Source organism: Oncorhynchus nerka, linkage group LG15 (genome assembly GCF_034236695.1).
Source record: "Oncorhynchus nerka isolate Pitt River linkage group LG15, Oner_Uvic_2.0, whole genome shotgun sequence".
Taxonomy (NCBI): Eukaryota; Metazoa; Chordata; class Actinopteri; order Salmoniformes; family Salmonidae; genus Oncorhynchus; species Oncorhynchus nerka.
In genome coordinates, this window is record NC_088410.1 from 90,146,172 (window position 1) to 90,167,493 (window position 21,322).

Here is a 21,322-nt window from a genome sequence, read left to right on the forward strand (position 1 = left end):
AGACTGGCGGTGCTAGGCAGACTGGTAGCTCAGGCGGCGCTGGGCAGACTGGCGGCACTGGCGGCGCTGGGCAGACTGGCGGCGCTGGGCAGACTGGTAGCTCAGGCGGCGCTGGGCAGACTGGCGGCACTGGCGGCGCTGGGCAGACGGGTGGCTCAGACGGCGCTGGGCAGACGGGTAGCTCAGACGGCGCTGGGCAGACGGGTAGCTCAGACGGCGCTGGGCAGACGGGTAGCTCAGACGGCGCTGGGCAGACTAACAGCTCTGGATGCTTCATGCAGGCTGACAGCTCTGGCTGCGCTGAACAGAGGAGTACTGGTGCCTCTGGAATGAGGGGCTCTGGCGCCTCTGGCATGAGGGGCGGTAGCTCTGACAGCGCCGGACAGGCGGGAGGCTCCGGCAACGGCGCCGGACAGGCGGGAGGCTCCGGCAGCTGCGCCGGACAGGCGGGAGGCTCCGGCAGCGGCGCCGGACAGGCGGGACGCTCCGACAGCGGCGCCGGACAGGCGGGACGCTCCGGCAGCGGCGCCGGACAGGCGGGACGCTCCGGCAGCGACGCCGGACAGGCGGGAGGCTCCGGCAGCGGCGCCGGACAGGCGAGAAGCTCCGGCAGCGCTGGACAGGCGGGACACACTGTAGGCCTGATGCGTGGTGCTGGCACTGGTGGTAATGAACCGAGGACACGCACAGGAAGCCTGGTGCGGGGAGCTGCTACCGGAGGGCTGGGGTGTGGAGGTGGTACTGGATAGACCGGACCGTGCAGGCGCACTGGAGCTCTTGAGCACCGAGCCTGCCCAACCTTACCTGGCTCGATGCCCACTCTAGCCCGGCCGATACGAGGAGCTGGAATATACCGCACCGGGCTATGCACCCGCACTGGGGACACCGTGCGCACCACTGCATAACAAGGTGCCTGCCCGGTCTCTCTAGCCCCCCGGTAACCACAGGAAGTTAGCGTAGGTCTCCTACCTAGCGTAGCCATACTCCCTGTGAGCCTCCCCCAAGAAATTTTTGGGGCTGACTCTCAGGCTTCCATCCGCTCTGCCGTGCTAGCTCCTCATAATGCCGCCTCTCTGCTTTTGCTGCCTCCAGCTCGGCTTTGGGGCGACAATAATCTCCAGGCTGATCCCAGGGTCCTTTACCGTCCAGTACCTCCTCCCATGTCCATTTCTCCAGGTAGTGCAATCTCTCCCACTGTAGCTGCTGCTCTGGCATGAGGGGCGGTAGCTCTGACAGCGCCGGACAGGCGGGAAGCTCCGGCAGCGGCGCCGGACAGGCGGGACGCTCCGGCAGCGGCGCCGGACAGGCGGGACGCTCCGGCAGCGGCGCCGGACAGGCGGGACGCTCCGGCAGCGGCGCCGGACAGGCGGGACGCTCCGGCAGCGGCGCCGGACAGGCGGGATGCTCCGGCAGCGCTGGACAGGCGGGACGCACTGTAGGCCTGATGCGTGGTGCTGGCACTGGTATGCCGTGCATACTATGCCACGCCAACAGCTTTCTTTCTACTCTGTCCACTACATCCTCCACACTCTCAGACTCAGCTTCGCCGACAGCTCCAATTCCATCCATGGCTCTGCCCAGGGTCCTTTTCCGTCAAGGATCTCCTCCCAAGTCCATTTATCCAAAGAGTGCAGCCTCTCCCACTGCTGCTGCTGCCTCTGTTGCTTCTCCTGCTGCTGCCTTTGCTGCTGCTGCTGTTGCTCCTGCTGCACCTGTCGCTTCTCCTGTGGCTCCTGCCTGTTGACACGCTGCTTGGTCCTGTGGTGGGTGATTCTGTTACGGCTTTCTAATGGTGAAGGAGAGTCGGACCAAACTGCAGCGTGTCTATTGTGATTCATCTTTAATAAACAAACGTAACACACAACAAAACACTAACACTACAAAACGAAAACCGAAAACAGCCTATACAAGTGTCTACTAACCTCTAACCAGGACATCAAGACACACAGGACAATCACCCACAATACAACCAAAGAATATGGCTGCCTAAATATGGTTCCCAATCAGAGACAACGGTAAACACCTGCCTCTGATTGAGAACCACTTCAGACAGCCATAGACTCTCCTAGAACACCCCACTAAGCTACAATCCCACTATACACACATTCCAAAATCCCAAGACAAAACACACCACAATACAAAAACTCTATGCCACACCCTGGCCTGACCCAATACATGAAGAAAACACAAAATACTTAGACCAGGGCGTGACAATGGCGTTATTATATCCACCAAGGCATTGTTATGTCCACTATGGCTTTATTATATCGACCATGGCATTATTATATCCACCATGGTGTTATTATATCTACCATGGCATTATTATATCCACTATGGTGTTATTATATCGACCATGGCATTATTATATCCACTATGGGGTTATTATATCTACCATGGCGTTATTATGTCCACCAAGGCGTTATTATGCCCACCATGGCGTTATTATGCCCACCATGGCGTTATGATGTCCACAATGGCGTTATTATATCCACCAAGGCATTATTATGTCCACCATGGCATTATTATATCCACCATGGCGTTATTATATCCACTATGGCATTATTATATCCACCATGCATTATTATATCCACCATGGCGTTATTATATCCACCATGGCGTTATTATATCTACCATGGAGTTATGAGGTCCACCCTGAAGTTATTATATCCACCATGGAGTTATGATGTCCACCATGGAGTTATTATGGCCACCATGGAGTTATTATATCCACCATGGCGTTATTATATCCACTATGGCGTTATTATATCCACCATGGCATTGTTATGTCCACTATGGCGTTATTATATCTACCATGGCATTATCATGTCCACCATGGCATTATTATATCCACCATGGCGTTATTATATCCACTATGGCGTTATTATGCCCACCATGGCATTATTATATCCACCATGGCGTTATTATGTCCACCAAGGCGTTATTATGCCCACCATGGCGTTATTATGCCCACCATGGCGTTATGATGTCCACCATGGAGTTATTATATCCACCATGGCTTTATTATATCCACAATGGCGTTATTATATCCACAATGGCGTTATTATATCCACCAAGGCATTATTTTGTCCACCATTGCATTTTTATATCCACTATGGCGTTATTATTTCCACCATGGCATTATTATGTCCACTATGGCGTTATTATATCTACCATGGCATTATTATGTCCACCATGGCGTTATTATATCCACAATGGCGTTATTATATCCACCAAGGCATTATTATATCCACCAAGGCATTATTTTGTCCACCATTGCATTTTTACATCCACCATGGCGTTATTATATCCACTATGGCGTTATTATATCCACTATGTCATTATTATTTCCACCATGGCATTATTATGTCCACCATGGCATTATTATATCCACCAAGGCATTATTAATAATGCCATGGTGGACATGATAATGCCATGGTAGATATAATAACGCCATAATGGACATATATCCACTATGGCGTTATTATATCTACCATGGCATTATTATTTCCACCATGGCGTTATTATATCCACCAAGGCATTATTATGTCCACCATTGCATTATTATATCCACCATGGCGTTATTATATCCACCATGGCGTTATTATATCCACCATGGCGTTATTATATCTACCATGGAGTTATGATGTCCACCCTGAAGTTATTATATCCACCATGGAGTTATGATGTCCACCATGGAGTTATTATGGCCACCATGGAGTTATTATATCCACCATGGCGTTATTATATCCACTATGGCGTTATTATATCCACCATGGCATTGTTATGTCCACTATGGCGTTATTATATCTACCATGGCATTATCATGTCCACCATGGCATTATTATATCCACCATGGCGTTATTATATCCACTATGGCGTTATTATATCCACCATGGCGTTATTATATCGACTATGGCGTTATTATATCTACCATGGCGTTATTATGTCCACCAAGGCGTTATTATGCCCACCATGGCGTTATTATGCCCACCATGGCGTTATGATGTCCACCATGGAGTTATTATATCCACCATGGCTTTATTATATCCACAATGGCGTTATTATATCCACAATGGCGTTATTATATCCACCAAGGCATTATTTTGTCCACCATTGCATTTTTATATCCACTAAGGCGTTATTATTTCCACCATGGCATTATTATGTCCACTATGGCGTTATTATATCTACCATGGCATTATTATGTCCACCATGGCATTATTATATCCACAATGGCGTTATTATTTCCACCATGGCGTTATTATATCCACCAAGGCATTATTATGTCCATCATGGCATTATTATATCCACCATGGCGTTATTATATCTACCATGGAGTTATGATGTCCACCCTGAAGTTATTATATCCACCATGGAGTTATGATGTCCACCATGGAGTTATTATGGCCACCATGGAGTTATTATATCCACCATGGCGTTATTATATCCACCATGGCGTTATTATATCCACCATGGCGTTATTATATCTACCATGGAGTTATTATATCCACTATGGCGTTATTATGCCCGCCATGGCATTATTATATCCACCATGGCGTTATTATACATTTACATTTAAGTCATTTAGCAGACGCTCTTATCCAGAGCGACTTACAAATTATGGCGTTATTATATCTACCATGGCGTTATTATATCCACTATGGCGTTATCATGTCCACCATGGCATTATTATATCTACCATGGCGTTATTATATCCACTATGGCGTTATTATGCCCACCATGGCATTATTATATCCACCATGGCGTTATTATATCCACTATGGCGTTATTATATCTACCATGGCGTTATTATATCCACTATGGCGTTATTATGCCCACCATGGCGTTATTATGCCCACCATGGCGTTATGATGTCCACCATGGAGTTATTATATCCACCATGGCTTTATTATATCCACAATGGCGTTATTATATCCACAATGGCATTATTATATCCACCATGGCGTTATTATATCCACCAAGGCATTATTTTGTCCACCATTGCATTTTTATATCCACTATGGCGTTATTATTTCCACCATGGCATTATTATGTCCACTATGGCGTTATTATATCTACCATGGCATTATTATGTCCACCATGGCATTATTATATCCACAACGGCATTATTATTTCCACCATGGCGTTATTATATCCACCAAGGCATTATTATATCCACTATGGCGTTATTATATCCACCATGGAGTTATTATATCCACCATGGCGTTATGATGTCCACCATGGCATTATTATATCCACCAAGGCGTTATTATATCCACCATGGCGTTATTATATCCACTATGGGTACAGTTCCTGCAGGGGGTCAACAGGGGGTCAAACAGAAGCCATAAACAGAGAAATATTTTACTCCAGGCACCTCACCATGGTCAGGAATTTGGCCACGGATACATGCGAGCTGATGGGGAGGCATGTATAGAGAATAAAGACAAAAGAAAGACACTAAAAGCCTCAGGCTCCTCAGTCTCTACACACACACACCAGGATTCTGACCTAAATAATGTTTTTTTTACCTATTTCCTTCCTTCCTGCCCCTTATCTCCCTCCCCTCTCTCCTGCCACCTCTCTCTCCTGCCCCCTCTCTCTCCTGGCCCCCTCTCTCCTGCCCCCTCTATCTCCTGGCCCCTCTCTACCCTGGCCCCTATCCCGTCTTAATATCTCTCTTGCCTCCCTCTCTCCTGCCCCCTCTCTCCCTGGCCACCTCTCTCCCCTGCCCCCCCCTCCTGGCCCCCTCTCTCCCCTGCCTCCCCCCTCTCTCCTGGCCCCCTCTCCCCCTGCCTCCCCCTCTCTCCTGGCCCCCTCTCTCCCCTGTCCCCCCTCTCCCCTGGCCCCCTCTCTCTACTGGCCCCATCTCTCCCCTGCCCCCTCTCTCCCATGCCTCCCTCTCTCTCCTGGCCCCTCTCTCCTGGCCCCCTCTCTCCCCTGCCTCCCCTCTCTCCTGGCCCCCTCTCTCCCCTGTCCCCCTCTCCCCTGGCCCCCTCTCTCTACTAGCCCCTGTCTCTACTGTCCCCATCTCTCCCCTGCCCCCTCTCTCCCATGCCTCCCTCTCTCTCCTGGCCCCCTATCTCTTGTCTTTATCTCTCTCTTGCCTCCCTCTCCCCGCCTTCCTGTCTCTCCTGGCCCCCTCTCCCCCTGCCTCCCTCTCCCTCTTAGCCCCCCTCTCTCCTGGCCCCCTCTCTCCCCTGTCCCCCCTCTCCCCTGGCCCCCTCTCTCTACTGGCCCCATCTCTCCCCTGCCCCCTCTCTCCCATGCCTCCTCTCTCTCCTGGCCCCCTCTCTCCTGGCCCCCTCTCTCCCCTGTCCCCCTCTTCCCTGGCCCCCTCTCTCTACTGGCCCCATCTCTCCCATGCCTCCCTCTCTCTCTGGCCCCCTCTCTCCTGGCCCCCTCTCTCCCCTGCCTCCCCCTCTCTCCTGGCCCCCTCTCTCCCCTGTCCCCCCTCTCCCCTGGCCCCCTCTCTCTACTAGCCCCCTGTCTCTACTGGCCCCATCTCTCCCCTGCCCCCTCTCTCCCATGCCTCCCTCTCTCTCCTGGCCCCCTATCTCTTGTCTTTATCTCTCTCTTGCCTCCCTCTCCCCGCCTTCCTGTCTCTCCTGGCCCCCTCTCTCCCCTGCCTCCCTCTCCCTCTTAGCCCCCCTCTCTCCTGGCCCCCTCTCTCCCCTGTCCCCCCCTCTCCTCTGGCCCCCTCTCTCTACTGGCCCCATCTCTCCCCTGCCCCCTCTCTCCCATGCCTCCCTCTCTCTCCTGGCCCCCTCTCTCCTGGCCCCCTCTCTCCCCCTGCCTCCCCTCTCTCCTGGCCCCCTCTCTCCCTGTCCCCCCTCTCCCCTGGCCCCCTCTCTCTACTAGCCCCTGTCTCTACTGGCCCCATCTCTCCCCTGCCCCCTCTCTCCCATGCCTCCCTCTCTCTCCTGGCCCCTATCTCTTGTCTTTATCTCTCTCTTGCCTCCTCTCCCCCGCCTTCCTGTCTCTCCTGGCCCCCTCTCTCCCCTGCCTCCCTCTCCTCTTAGCCCCCTCTCTCCTGGCCCCCTCTCTCCCATGCCTCCCTCTCTCTCTTAGCCCCCTCTCCCTCCTGGCCCCCTCTGTCTTGTCTTCATCTCTCTCCTGGCCCCCTTTCTCTCCTGGCCCCTCTCTCCCCTGCCTCCCTCTCTGTCCTGGCCCCCTTTCTCTCCTGGCCCCCTCTCTCCCCTGTCTCCCTCTCTCTCTGGCCCTCTCTCTCCCCTGCCTCCCTTTCTCTCCTGGCCCCCTCTCTCTTGTCTTCATCTCCTGCCTGGCCCCCTTTCTCTCCTGCCCCCTCTCTCTCCTGGCCCCCTCTCTCCTCTGCCTCCCTCTGTCCTGGCCCCCTCTCTCCCCTGCCTCCCTCTGTCCTGGCCCCCTCTCTCCCCTGCCTCCCTCTGTCCTGGCCCCCTCTCTCTCCTGGCCCCCTCTCTCCCCTGCCTCCCTCTGTCCTGGCCCCCTCTCCCCCTGCCTCCCTCTGTCCTGGCCCCCTCTCTCTCTTGGCCCCCTCTCTCCCCTGTCTCCCTCTCTCTCCTGGCTCCCTCTCTCTTGTCTTCATCTCTCTCCTGGCCCCCTTTCTCTCCTGTCCTTTTTCTCTCCCCTGCCTCCCTCTCTCTTCTGGCCCCTTCTCTCTTGCCTCCCTCTGCCCTACCTCTTTTTATCTCGTGGCCCCATATCTCCTTCCCTCCTCTCTCTCTGACCTTCCTTACTTTCCTGCCTCACTCTTTCTCTCCTTCCCCTTTCTCCCTCTTGCCTCCGTCTTTTTCTCCTAACCATTTTCTCTCCTGTCCTTTTCCTCTCCATGACAACTGTTCTCCTTGAGACTTCCTACAAATGTGTCAGCCGGACAGGAAGGGAGTGCCCTCACTGGCAGCTGGCTAATTATTGATGGCCTTACCTGTCTTTAGGAGGATGTGCCAAAGTTCAGTCTGCGTGTGTGCGTGTGCGTGTGCGTGTGTGTGTGTGTGTGTGTGGCGGTGGTGGTGGTGGTGGTGGTGGTGGTGGTGGTTAGTAAACAGGGTGCATAGCTATTCTAGTTGCCTGTAGCCTCTAGCACTGTCCGTCTCGAGTCTGTCTCAAGGGTGGACACAGATTGCTCCGAGTGACCAGGCACATTACTGTTGTTATGTTATTCTAAAAGTAACAATAGAGATCAATACATACTGTCAGAAATATTCACAGACTTGTACAACATAGGCGAAATGACACCATTTAGACTGTTAGCAAAATCAAGGTTCTTTAGAGGACTTCTATACTTAAGCAATAAGGCCAGAGGGGGTGTGGTAAATGGCCAATATACCATGGCTAAGGGCTGTTCTTAGGCACGACACAAAGCCCTTGGTAAACAGCTCTTAACCGTGGTATATTGGCCATATACAGCAAACCCCTGAGGTGCTTATTGCTATTATAAACTGGTTACCAACGTAATTACAGCAGTAAAATACATGTTTTGTCATACCCATGGTATATGGGCTGATATACCACGGCTGTCAGCCAATCAGCATTCTGGGATGAAACCACCCACTTTATGATTTGCTGATAATGTGAACAATGTTGTTTAGTTTTTCTCTAACCTGATTAGCTAGCTGCTCCTCCACTGCAGTGGAGCGGCAGGTAGCCTAGTGCTACGCCATCCAAGATGCAGTGCAGACGTGTTTTGTTCGTCCTCTCGTGTACTTTTGTATTTTTCGTCTTTTTTTGTGTATATATATATATATATCTTGCTTTGTTGTTGGCTCTGCAATACTTTGAAGTATATATTGGTTCCAGTGCCCTACCAGTGATTGTATATACTGACCATAACCCCTTAGTTTTTCTCCACCGAATGTACAACCAGAACCAGCGCCTTATGCGTTGGGCGCTGATTTGTACAGAATTATAATTTGGAGATCCGCCACAAAAAGGGTTCTGATAATGTGTTTGCGGATGCTTTGTCTCGTGTGTGAAAATGATTGTTGTATGTTTTGCAAGGTTGTTGCTTTGTTGTTGTTGTGAGTATTCATTAATACTGTGGTCGCAATCCCCCCTAGGGTTGCTCTTTTAAGGGTGGGAGTGTTACGGATACAGGTAGCCTGTGTCTGTGTGTGTGTGTATCCTGTGTTCTTTTCTCTCCTTCTCCCCTCACAGGTGAAAATCACTCCCCAATCAGTCACCAATCCAATCATCAATCAGAAGACACACCTCCTCCTGTTTCCTACCCAATCACAGTTCCTTTCCCTTGGTTTAAAAACCCCATCAGTTGTTTGCTCTAGAGCTCAATCTCTCTGTAAATGCCATGTCTGTAGGTCTCTGTGTGTGACTGTCTCGTTGTGTATTAACCTCTCTTTTGTTTGAGCACCTCCATAGCACTTTGTCATCACCTGTGAGTATTGTTTTTGGTTATGGTGTTTGTGTTTGCTTGCTGGTGGGAAAAGGGGAAACCAAGACAAGTCGCCCATGGGCATACACTACCCGTAGGTAGACTTTGTTAAATACACTAGTTAGAACTGGGCGGACCACCCACTGTATTTTTGGTTAGTTAGTTAGCTGTTGTTAAAGTAGGCTTGTCTAGCTTAGTTTTTAAAAAAATACTTATTATTTCTTTCCTTGGGTCCAGCTCAGCCCCTTTTCCTGCTTCCCCCCCATTACCGTGTGTTTACAAATAAACCTTGAGTTTGACGGTAGATTTTAGTTGTCGTAGTTATTTCGTTCTCACTTTTACTTTGTCACTATTAGAATTTGCATGAGTTATGTTACGGGTCTCATTACCATCCCCCCCTAGACTTTCGGGCCAAAAGGTATTCGTAATACCATGTAATGCTTTGTAGGTTAGCAGTAAAACCTTGAAATCAGCCCTTGCCTTAACAGAAAGCCAGTGTAGGGAGGCTAGCACTGGAGTAATATGATCACATTTTGGGGTTCTAGCAGGCGTATATAGGACAAACAGAAGTTTATTTAGTGCTTTATCCGGGTAGCCGGAAAGTAGATCATTGCAGTAGTCTAACCTAGAAGTAACAAAAGCATGGATAAAAGAAATTGTATCATTTTTGGAAAGGACGTTTTGATTTTGTTAATGTTACGTAGATGGAGAAAAGCTGTCCTTGAAACAGTTTTGATAAGTTTGTCAAAAGAGAGATCAGGGTCCAGAGTAACGCCGAGGTCCTTCAGTTTTATTTGAGATGACTGTACAACCATCAAGATTAGTTGTCAGATTCAACAGAAGATCTCTTTGTTTCTTGGGACCTAGAACAAGCATCTCTGTTTTGTCCCAGTTTAAAAGTAGAATGTTTTTTTATTTTACCTTTATTTAACCAGGCAAGTCAGTTAAGAACAAATTCTTATTTTCAATGACGGCCTAGGAACAGTGGGTTACCTGCCTGTTTAGGGGCAGAACGACAGATTTGTACCTTGTCAGCTCGGGGATTTGAACTTGCAACCTTCCGGCTACTAGTCCCAACGCTCTAACCACTAGGCTACCCTGCCTAGCAGTGAAAGTTAACATTATGTTTCCGAATGACATCCCCAAGAGGTAAAATATATAGTGAAAACAATAGTGGTCCTAAAACGGAACCTTGAGGAACACCGAAATTTACAGTTGATTTGTCAGAGGACAAACCATTCAGAGACAAACGAATATCTTTCCGGCAGATAAGATCTAAACCAGGCCAGAACTTGTCCGTGTAGACCAATTTGAGATTTCAATCTCTCCAAAAGAATGTGGTGATGGATGGTATCAAAAGCAGCACTAAGGTCTAGGAGCACGAGGACAGATGCAGAGCCTCGGTCTGACGCCATTAAAAGGTCATTTACCACCTTCACAAGTGCAGTATCAGTGCTATGATGGGGTCTAAAACCAGACTGACGCATTTCGTATACATTGTTTGTCTTCAGAAAGGCAGTGAGTTGCTGATCAACAGCTTTTTCTAAAGAATTTAGAGAGGAATGGAAGATTTGATATAGGCCGATAGTTTTTTTATATTTTCTGGGTCAAAGTTTGGCTTTTTCAATAAAGGCTTTATTACTGCCACTTTTAGTGAGTTTGGTACACACCCAGTGGATACACAGCCGTTTATTATGTTCAACATAGGAGGGCCAAGCACAGGAAGCATCTCTTTCAGTAGTTTTGTTGGAATAGGGTCCAGTATGCAGCTTGAAGTTTTAGAGGCCATGATTATTTTCATCATTGTGTCAAGAGATCTAGTACTAAAACACTTGAGCGTCTCTCTTGATCCTAGGTCCTGGCAGAGTTGTGCAGACTCAGGACAACTGAGCTTTGGAGGAATACGCAGATTTAAAGAGGAGTCCGTAATTTGCTTTCTAATGATCATGATCTTTTCAAAGACGTTCAGTAATTTATTACTGCTGAAGTGAAAGCTCTTTTGGGGAATGCTGCTTTTTAGTTAGCTTTGCGACATTATCAAAAATACATTTCGGATTGTTCTTTTTTTCCTCAATTAAGTTTGAAAAATAGGATGATCGAGCAGCAGTGAGGGCTCTTCGATACTGCACGGTACTGTCTTTCCAAGGAAGTCGGAAGACTTCCAGTTTGGTGTGGCGCCATTTCCGTTCCAATTTTCTGGAAACTTGCTTCAGAGGTCGGGTATTTTCTGTATACCAGGGAGCTAGTTTCTTATGACAAATGTTTTTAGTTTTTAGAGGTGCAACTGCATCTAGGGTATTGCGCAAGGTGAAATTGAGTTCCTCAGTTAGGTGGTTAACTGATTTTTGTCCTCTGACGTCCTTGGGTAGGCAGAGGAAGTCGAAGGGCATCAAGGAATCTTTGGGTTGTCTGAGAATTTATAGCACGGCTTTTGATGCTCCTTGGTTGGGGTCTGAGCAGATTATTTGTTGCATTTGCAAACGTAATAAAATGGTGGTCCGATAGTCCAGGGTTATGAGGAAAAACATTAATATCCACAACATTTATATCACAGGACAAAACTAGATCCAGAGTATGACTGTGGCAGTGAGTAAGTCCAGAGACATGTTGGACAAAACCCACTGAGTCGATGATGGCTCCGAAAGCCTTTTGGAGTGGGTCTGTGGACTTTTCCATGTGAATATTAAAGTCACCAAAAATGTGAATATTATCTGCTATGACTAGAAGGTCCGATAGGAATTCAGGGAACTCAGTGGGTGGCCCAGGAGGCCTGTAAACAGTAGCTATAAAAAAGTGATTGGGTAGGCTGCATAGATATCATGACTAGAAGCTCAAAAGACGACAACGTCTTAAATTGACATTTGCTATCGTAAATGTTAGCAACACTTCCGCCTTTGCGGTCTTTATTCTAGTGAGATTGCTAAAGCGAACACCGCCATGTTTAGTTTTGCCCAACCTAGGTCGAGGCACAGACACGGTCTCAATGGGGATAGCTGAGCTGATTACACTTGACTGTGCTAGTGGCAGACTCCACTAAGCTGGCAGGCTGGCTAACAGCCTTCTGCCTGGCCTGCACCCTATTTCATTGTGGAGCTAGGGGTGATAGAGCCCTGTCTATGTTCGTAGATAAGATGAGAGCACCCCTCCAGCTAGGAGGGAGTCCGTCACTCCTCAACAGGCCAGGCTTGGTCTGTTGACCAAGGGGCAGAAAACAGTTTTCAACCAGCGATTGAGTTGTGAGACTCTGCTGTAGAGCCCGTGGCCAGAGACAATTGCTCGATGCCGACACATCTTTCTAGCCGATTTACACCCTGAAGCTATGTTGCGCTTGGTGATCTCTGACTGTTTCATCCTAACATCGTTGGTGCCGACGTGGATAACAATATCTCTATACTGTCTACACTCGCCAGTTTTTGCTTTAGCCAGCACCATCTTCAGATTAGCCTTAACGTCGGTAGCCCTGCCCCCTGGTAAACAGTGTATGATCGCTGGATGATTTGTTTTAAGTCCAATACTGCGAGTAATGGAGTCGCCAATGACTAGGGTTTTCAATTTGTCAGAGCTAATGGTGGGAGCCTTCGGCGTCTCAGACCCCGTAACGGGAGGAGTAGAGACCAGAGAAGGCTCGGCCTCTGACTCCAACTCGCTGCTTAATGGGGAGAACCGGTTGAAAGTTTCTGTCAGCTGAATGATCGTCACCGGTTGAGCATTCCTACAGCATTTCCCTCCAGAAGCCATGAGAAAGTTGTCCGGCTGCGGGGACCGTACGAGGGGATTCATACTAACGTTACTATCTGTACTTACTGGTGGCACAGACGCTGTTTCATCCTTTCCTACACTGAAATTACACTTGCCTAACGATTGCGTCTGAAGCTTGCAGCACAGCTATCCTCGCCGAAAGGCAAACGTTCTCCTGTATATTATGACTACAGCGACTGCAATTAGAAGGCATCACGTTAATGTTACTACTTCGCTTCGGCTGTTGGAAGTCCTGGCGAACCATGTCCAGATAAAACGTCCGGAGTGAAAAAGTTGAGTGAGGGAAAAACTAAAAATATAAACGTAATTCAAAAGTAAAAACAGTAAAGTTGTCAGGTAGCAAAGTAAGGTTGGCAACTAAACGCACAGCAGCACGTGAACAAGTCTGCAAGTTGTGACCGGAAATGACAAGGATGCACCTAAACTCTATAGTCTTCTCAACACCTGTGATTACTGTATGCCTCGCTGTATGTCTTTCTCAAATGCCAATATGCCTTGTATACTGCTGTTTAGGTTAGTTATCATTGTTTTAGTTTACAATGGAGCCCCTAGTTCCACTCATCATACCTCTGATACCTCCTTTGTCCCACCTCCCACACATGCGGTGACCTCACCCTTTATAACCAGCATGTCCAGAGATACAACCTCTCTTATCATCACTCAGTGCCTGGGCTTACCCCTGCTGTACCCGCACCCCACCATACCCCTGTCTGCACATTATGCCCTGAATCTATTCTACCATGCCCAGAAATCTTCTCCTTTTATTTTTTGTCCCCAACACTCTAGGCGACCAGTTTTGATAGCCTTTAGCCGTACACTCATCCTACTCCTCCTCTGTTCCTCGGGTGATGTGTGTGGAGGTAAACCCAGGCCCTGCATGTCCCCAGGCACCCTCATTTGTTGACTTCTGTGATCAAAAAAGCCTTGGTTTCATGCATGTCAACATCAGAAGTCTCCTCCCTAAATTTGTTTTACTCACTCACTCCGCCAACCCTGATGACCTTGCTGTGTCTAAATCCTGGATTAGGAAGGCCACCAAAAATTCTGAGATTTCCATACCCAACTACAATATTTTCCATCAAGATAGAACTGCCAAAGGGGGAGTTAGCCTGCAAAGTTCTGTCATACTTTCCAGGTCTATACCCAAACAGTTCGAACTTCTAATCTCTCCAGAAATAAGTCTCTCGCTGTTGCCGCCTGCTACCGACCCCCCTCAGCTCCCAGCTGTGCCCTGGACACCATTTGTGAATTGATCGCCCCCCATCTAGCATCAGAGTTCGTTCTGTTAGGTGACCTAAACTGGGATATGCTTAACACCCCGGCAGCCCTACAATCTAAGCTAGATGCCCTCAATCTTACACAAATCATCAAGGAACCCACCAAGCCCTAAATCTGTAAACATGGGCACCCTCATAGACATTATCCTGACCAACTTGCCTTCCAAATACACCTCTGCTGTTTTCAATCAGGATCTCAGCGATCACTGCTTCATTGCCTGTATCCGCTATGGGTCCGCGATCAAACGACCACCCCTCATCACTGTCAAACGCTCCCTAAAACACTTCTGCGAGCAGGCCTTTCTAATCGCCCTGGCCCGGGTGTCTGATGTAGAATTTTGTAATCAATGTTCATAAATTTCACTTATTCTTATAGGTCTGCAAACCAGAGTTTGTAATGTTCTGGTTTTAAATGAAACAGACAGAGTTCCCAGCTCACAATTGGTCAAATCCAAGTTTATTTGCGAGAGCTTTCCTGTTGTAACGGTTTTCTTCTGGTGAAAGAGAGGCGGACCAAAATGCAGCGTGGTTATTTTTGTACATCTTTAATAAAGATGAAAATACAACAATCTACAAAACAAGAAACGTGAAAAAAATGAAGCTCAGGACTGAGGGGAAGCCCAGGCAGGTTGATGGATCTAGCAGATCCCGGCTGGCTGGCGGTTGTGGCAGATCCTGGCTGACTGGCGGTTCCGGCAGATCCTGGCTGACTGGAGGTTCCGGCAGATCCTGGCTGACTGGCGGTTCCGGCAGATCCTGGCTGACTGGCGGCTCCGGCAGATCCTGGCTGACTGGCGGATCCTGGCTGAATGGCGGATCCTGGCTGACTGGCGGGTCCTGGCTGACTGGCGGATCTGGAAGATCCTGGCAGACTGGCGGATCCTGGCTGAATGGCGGCTCCCGGCAGACTGGCGGATCCTGGCTGACTGCTCTGGCAGATCCTGGCTGACTGGCAGTTCTGGCAGATCCTGGCTGACTGGCATTTCTGGCAGATCCTGGCTGAATGGCGGATCCTGGCTGAATGGCGGATTTAACTGATCCTGGCTGACTGGCGGTTCCGGCAGATCCTGGCTGACTGGCGGCTCTGGCAGATCCTGGCTGACTGGGGGATCCTGGCGGATCCTGGCTGACTGGCGGGTCCTGGCTGACTGGCGGATCTGGAAGATCCTGGTTGACTGGCGGATCCCGGCATACTGGCGGATCCTGGCTGACTGCTCTGGCAGATCCTGGCTGACTGGCAGTTCTAGCAGATCCTGGCAGTTCTGGCAGATCCTGGCTGACTGGCAGTTCTGGCAGATCCTGGGTGACTGGCGGCACTGGCGGCTCCTGACTGGCAGCACTGGCGGCTCCTGGCTGACTGGCGTCTCCTAGCGGCTCCTGGCGGCGCTGGGCAGACGGGTGGCTCAGGCGGCGCTGGGCAGACTGGCGACTCTGATGGCGCTGGGCAGACGGGTAGCTCAGGCGGCGCTGGGCAGACTGACGGCACTGGCGGCGCTGGCAGATCCTGGCTGACTGGCGGATCCTGGCGGATCCTGGCTGACTGGCGGGTCCTGGCTGACTGGCGGATCTGGAAGATCCTGGTTGACTGGCGGATCCTGGCTGAATGGCGGATCCCGGCATACTGGCGGATCCTGGCTGACTGCTCTGGCAGATCCTGGCTGACTGGCAGTTCTAGCAGATCCTGGCAGTTCTGGCAGATCCTGGCTGACTGGCAGTTCTGGCAGATCCTGGCTGACTGGCGGATCTAACTGATCCTGGCAGACTGGCGGCTCTGGCTGATCCTGGGTGACTGGCGGCACTGGCGGCTCCTGACTGGCAGCACTGGCGGCTCCTGGCTGACTGGCGTCTCCTAGCGGCTCCTGGCGGCGCTGGGCAGACGGGTGGCTCAGGCGGTGCTGGGCAGACTGGCGACTCTGTTGGCGCTGGGCAGACGGGTAGCTCAGGCGGCGCTGGGCAGACTGGCGACTCTGATGGCGCTGGGCAGACGGGTAGCTCAGGCGGCGCTGGGCAGACTGACGGCACTGGCGGCGCTGGGCAGACTGGCGACTGATGGCGCTGGGCAGACTGGTAGCTCAAGCAGCGCTGGGCAGACGGGTAGCTCAGATGGCGCTGGGCAGACTGGCGACTCTGATGGCGCTGGGCAGACTGGAAGCTCCGGCAACGCTGGAGAGGAAGGCTCTGGCAGCACTGGACTGAGGAGCTCTGGCAGCGCCGGACAGGCGGACAGCTCAGGCGGCGCTGGACAGACTGGAGACTCCGGCAACTCTGGAGAGGAGGTAGGCTCCGACAGCGTTGGACAGACGGACAGCTCAGGCGGCGCTGGACAGACTGGAGACTCCGGCAACTCTGGAGAGGAGGAAGGCTCTGTCAGCGCTGGACAGAGACGCTCTGGCGCCTCTGGACTGAGTGGCGCTGGCGCCTCTGGACTGAGTGGCGGGAGCTCAGGCGGCGCTGGACAGACTGGAGACTCCGGCAACTCTGGAGAGGAGGTAGGCTCTGACAGCGCTGGACAGACAGACAGCTCAGATGGCGCTGGGCAGACGGACAGCTCAGGCGGCGCTGGACAGACTGGAGACTCCGGCAACTCTGGAGAGGAGGTAGGCTCCGACAGCGTTGGACAGACGGACAGCTCAGGCGGCGCTGGACAGACTGGAGACTCCGGCAACTCTGGAGAGGAGGAAGGCTCTGTCAGCTCTGGACTGAGTGGCGCTGGCGCCTCTGGACTGAGTGGCGCTGGCGCCTCTGGACTGAGGGGCGCTGGCGCCTCTGGAGTGAGGGACGGAAACTCTGGTAGCGCCGGACAGGCGGGAACACCTGTGTTGATGGGACGGAGAGACAGCCTGGTGTGGGGTGCCGGCACTGGTGGTACCGGGCTGGGGACACGCACCTCAGGGCGAATGCCTTGTATACTACTCCAAATCAACTGCTCTCTTTCTTCACACTCCCCCAATTCTCCTGCTGCTGCCTTTGCTGCTGCTGCTGTTGCTCCTGCTGCACCTGTCGCTTCTCCTGCTGCTGCTGTTGCTGCTGCCTCTGTTTACCACGCCGCTTGGTCCTTGGTTGGTGGGTGATTCTGTAACGGTTTTCTTCTGGTGAAAGAGAGGCGGACCAAAATGCAGCGTGGTGGTTATTCATGTTTTTAATAAAGACGACTATACATGAACAGACTATACAAAACAAGAAAAGTGAAAACCTAAACAGTCCTATCTGGTGCAAACACAGAGACAGGAACAATCACCCACAAAACCCAACACAAAACAGGCTACCTAAATATGGTTCCCAATCAGAGACAATGACTAACACCTGCCTCTGATTGAGAACCATATCAGGCCAAACATAGAAATAGACAAACCAGACACAAAACATAGAATGCTCACGTCCTGACCAACACTAAAACAAGGAAAACACATACGAACGATGGTCAGAACGTGACACCTGTGCATATACAAAGACGTTCCTTTTATAACATTCTCTTAATTAACATACGCACATACACACACACTAACATTAGGAGAGCTATCTACTTCTCTACAATTCTCACCACAGATGATCACTACCCTGCTGACAGTTCCAGTCCCCCCCAGATAAGGGAAACCTGGAGGGGCTCTCCCTGTCCTATCTTATCTCCCCAGAGTTATAGCCAGGTCGGTTCAAACATAGGTTAAGGCTCCTCTTTGTTTCCTTTCGGCACACACATACATTCCTCTCTTCCCAGGTCCAACCTAGTTGGACCTGTGTTTATTATTTTTAATTACTCCTTGTCCATGCTACATAACCCATAATCCCTAATGGTTCTGGGTAGAATTATTTAATCATATCTTAAACCTTTATAAAATCTTTTAACAGTATCATGGAAGGATATTGACCTCATCCCGTCAGTCGAGGATGACTGGTCATTCTTTAAAAGTAATTTCCTCACCATCTTTGATAAGCATGCCCCGTTCAAAAAAATGCAGAATTAAGAACAGGTACAGCCCTTGGTTCACTCCAGACCTGACTGCCCTTGACCAGCACAAAAACATAATGTGGTGGACTGCAATAGCATCGAACAGTCCCCGCGATATGCAACTGTTCAGGGAAGTCAGGAACCAATACACGCAGTCAGTCAGGAAAGCAAAGGCTAGCTTTTTCAAGCAGAAATTTGCATCCTGTAGCTCTAACTCCAAAAGGTTTTGGGACACTGTAAAGTCCATGGAGGACAAGAGCACCTCCTCCCAGCTGCCCACTGCACTGAGGCTAGGTAAAACGGGCACCACTGATAAATCCATGATAATCGAACATTTCAATAAGCATGGCCTTCCTCCCGGCTACTCCAACCTCGGGCCAACAGCTACCCCCCCCCCCACAGCTACTCGCCCAAGCCTCCCCAGCTTCTCCTTCTTCCAAATCCAGATAGCAGATGTTCTGAAAGAGCTGCAAAACCTGGACCCGTACAAATCAGCTGGGCGAGACAATCTGGAACCTCTCTTTCTAAAACTATCCGCTGCCATAGTTGCAACCCCTATTACCAGCGTGTTCAACCTCTTTCGTATCGTCCGAGATCCCTAAAGATTGGAAAGCTGCCGCGGTCATCCCCCTCTTCAAAGGGGTGACACCCTAGACCCAAACTGTTACAGACCTATATATACATCCTGCCCTGCCTATCTAGAGTCTTCGAAAGCCAAGTTAATAAACAGATCACTGACCATTTTGAATCCCACCGTACCTTCTCCTCTGTACAATCTGGTTTCCGAGCCGGTTACGGGTGCACCTCAGCCACGCTCAAGGTACTAAACGATATCATATCCGCCATCGATACAAGATAGTAGTGTGCAGCTGTCTTCATCGACCTGGCCAAGGCTTTCGACTCTGTCACTGACCATATTCTTATCGGCAGACTCAATAGCCTTGGTTTTTCTAATGACTGCCTCGCCTGGTTCACCAACTACTTTGCAGACAGAGTTCAGCGTGTCAAATCGGAGGGTATGTTGTCCGGACCTCTGGTAGTCTCTATGGGGGTAGCACAGGGTTCAGTTCTCGAGCTGACTCTTTTCTCTGGGGCGGCAGGGTAGCCTAGTGGTTAGAGTGTTGGACTAGTAACCGGAAGGTTGCAAGTTCAAATCCCCGAGCTGACAAGGTTCTGCCCCTGAACAGGCAGTTAACCCACTGTTCCTAGGCCGTCATTGAAAATAAGAATTTGTTCTTAACTGACTTGCCTAGTAAAATAAAGGTAAAATAAATAAAAAAATATCAATGATGTCGCTCTTGCTGCAGGCGATTCCCCGATCCACCTCTACGCAGACGACACCATTCTGTATACTTCTGGCCCTTCCTTGGACAATGTGCTAACTAACCTCCAAATGTGCTTCAATGCCATACAACACTCCTTCCGTGGCCTCCAACTGCTCTTAAACGCTAGTAAAAACCAAATGCATGCTTTTCAACCGTTCGCTGCCCGCACCCGCCCGCCCGACTAGCATCACCACCTTGGACGGTTCCGACCTAGAATATGTGGACAACTATAAATGCCTGGGTAGACTAAACTCTCCTGCCAGACTCATATTAAACATCTCCAATCCAAAATTAAATCTAGAATCGGCTTTCTATTTCGCAACAAAGCCTCCTTCACTCACGCCGCCAAACTTACCCTTGTAAAACTGACTATCCTACCGATCCTCGACTTCGGCGATGTCATCTACAAAATAGCTTCCAATACTCTACTCAGCAAACTGGATTCAGTCTATCACAGTGCCATCCGTTTTGTTACCAAATCACCTTATACCACCCACCACTGCGACCTGTATGCTCTCGTCGGCTGGCCCTTGCTACACATTCGTCGCTAGACCCACTGGCTCCAGAACATCTATAAGTCTATGCTAGGTAAAGCTCTGCCTTATCTCAGCTCACCTGTCACGATAACAACACCCACTCGTAGCACACGTTCCAGCAGGTATATCTCACTGATCATCCCCAAAGCCAACACCTCATTTGTCCGCCTTTCCTTCCAGTTCTCTGCTGCCAGTGGCTGGAACGAATTGCAAAAATCGCGGAAGTTGGAGACTTTTATTTCCCTAACCAACTTTAAACATCAGCTTTCTGAGCAACTAACCGATCGCAGCAGCTGTCCATCTGTAAATAGCCCACCCAATCTATCTATCTCATCCCCATACTGTTTTTATTTTATTTACTTTTCTGCTCTTTTGCACACCAGTATCTCTACTTGCACATCATCATCTGCTCATTTATCATTCCGGTGTTAATCTGCTAAATTGTAACTACTCGCTCCTATGGCCTATTTATTGCCTACCTCCTCATGCCTTTTGCACACACTGTATATAGACTTTATTTTTTTCCTACTGTGTCATTGACTTGTTTATTGTGTTATTGGCTTGTTTATTGTTTACTCCATGTGTACCTCTCTGTTGTCTGTGTGATACTGCTTTGCTTTATCTTGGCCAGGTCGCAGTTGTAAATGAGAACTTGTTCTCAACTAGCCGACCTGGTTAAATAAAGATGAAATAAGAAATGTAATAAAAAAAGAGCGTTGGGCCAGTAACCAAAAGGTTTCTAGATCGAATCCCTGAGCTGTCGTTCTGCCCCTGAACAAGGCAGTTAACTTGCTGTTCCTAGGCCATCATTGTAAAAAATAATTTGTTCTTATCTGAGCTGCCTAGTTAAATAAAAGGTGAAAAAAGAAGATCATTGCAAACAGGTCATTAGGCCCTTGGATGACAAGTTGAGTGACCAATCCATCTGACTAAAAGTATATATTTTTTTTTCTCCAGAAAAGGTTACATTTATTTAAATTCAGCTGTACAAAACCTCCTGAATGTGTGGGTGGTAGAGGGTGTTTTCAGATACCCTGGATACACACGTTTTGGTAAGCAAATAGATGTCATAATTGATGTAAATTTGATGTCACCACAATAGGGAAGTGTGT

The 21,322-nt window shown here is 49.7% G+C and overlaps 1 protein-coding gene across 4 annotated transcripts in view; it reads left to right on the forward strand.

Moving 5' to 3' along the window:
- The window catches only part of LOC115143504 (protein kinase C and casein kinase substrate in neurons protein 1-like), a 54,623-nt gene that overhangs the window by 9,309 nt on the left and 23,992 nt on the right, over positions 1-21,322 (forward strand). Inside the window, exon 1 of one of the 4 annotated variants that reach the window (XM_065002017.1) lies at positions 9,095-9,370. The exons of the other annotated variants lie outside the window; for them this stretch is intronic. The gene's annotated coding sequence lies outside the window, so the exon portion shown is untranslated. Of the gene's footprint in view, positions 1-9,094; positions 9,371-21,322 lie in introns of those variants that run through there. 4 annotated transcript variants of the gene reach the window in all.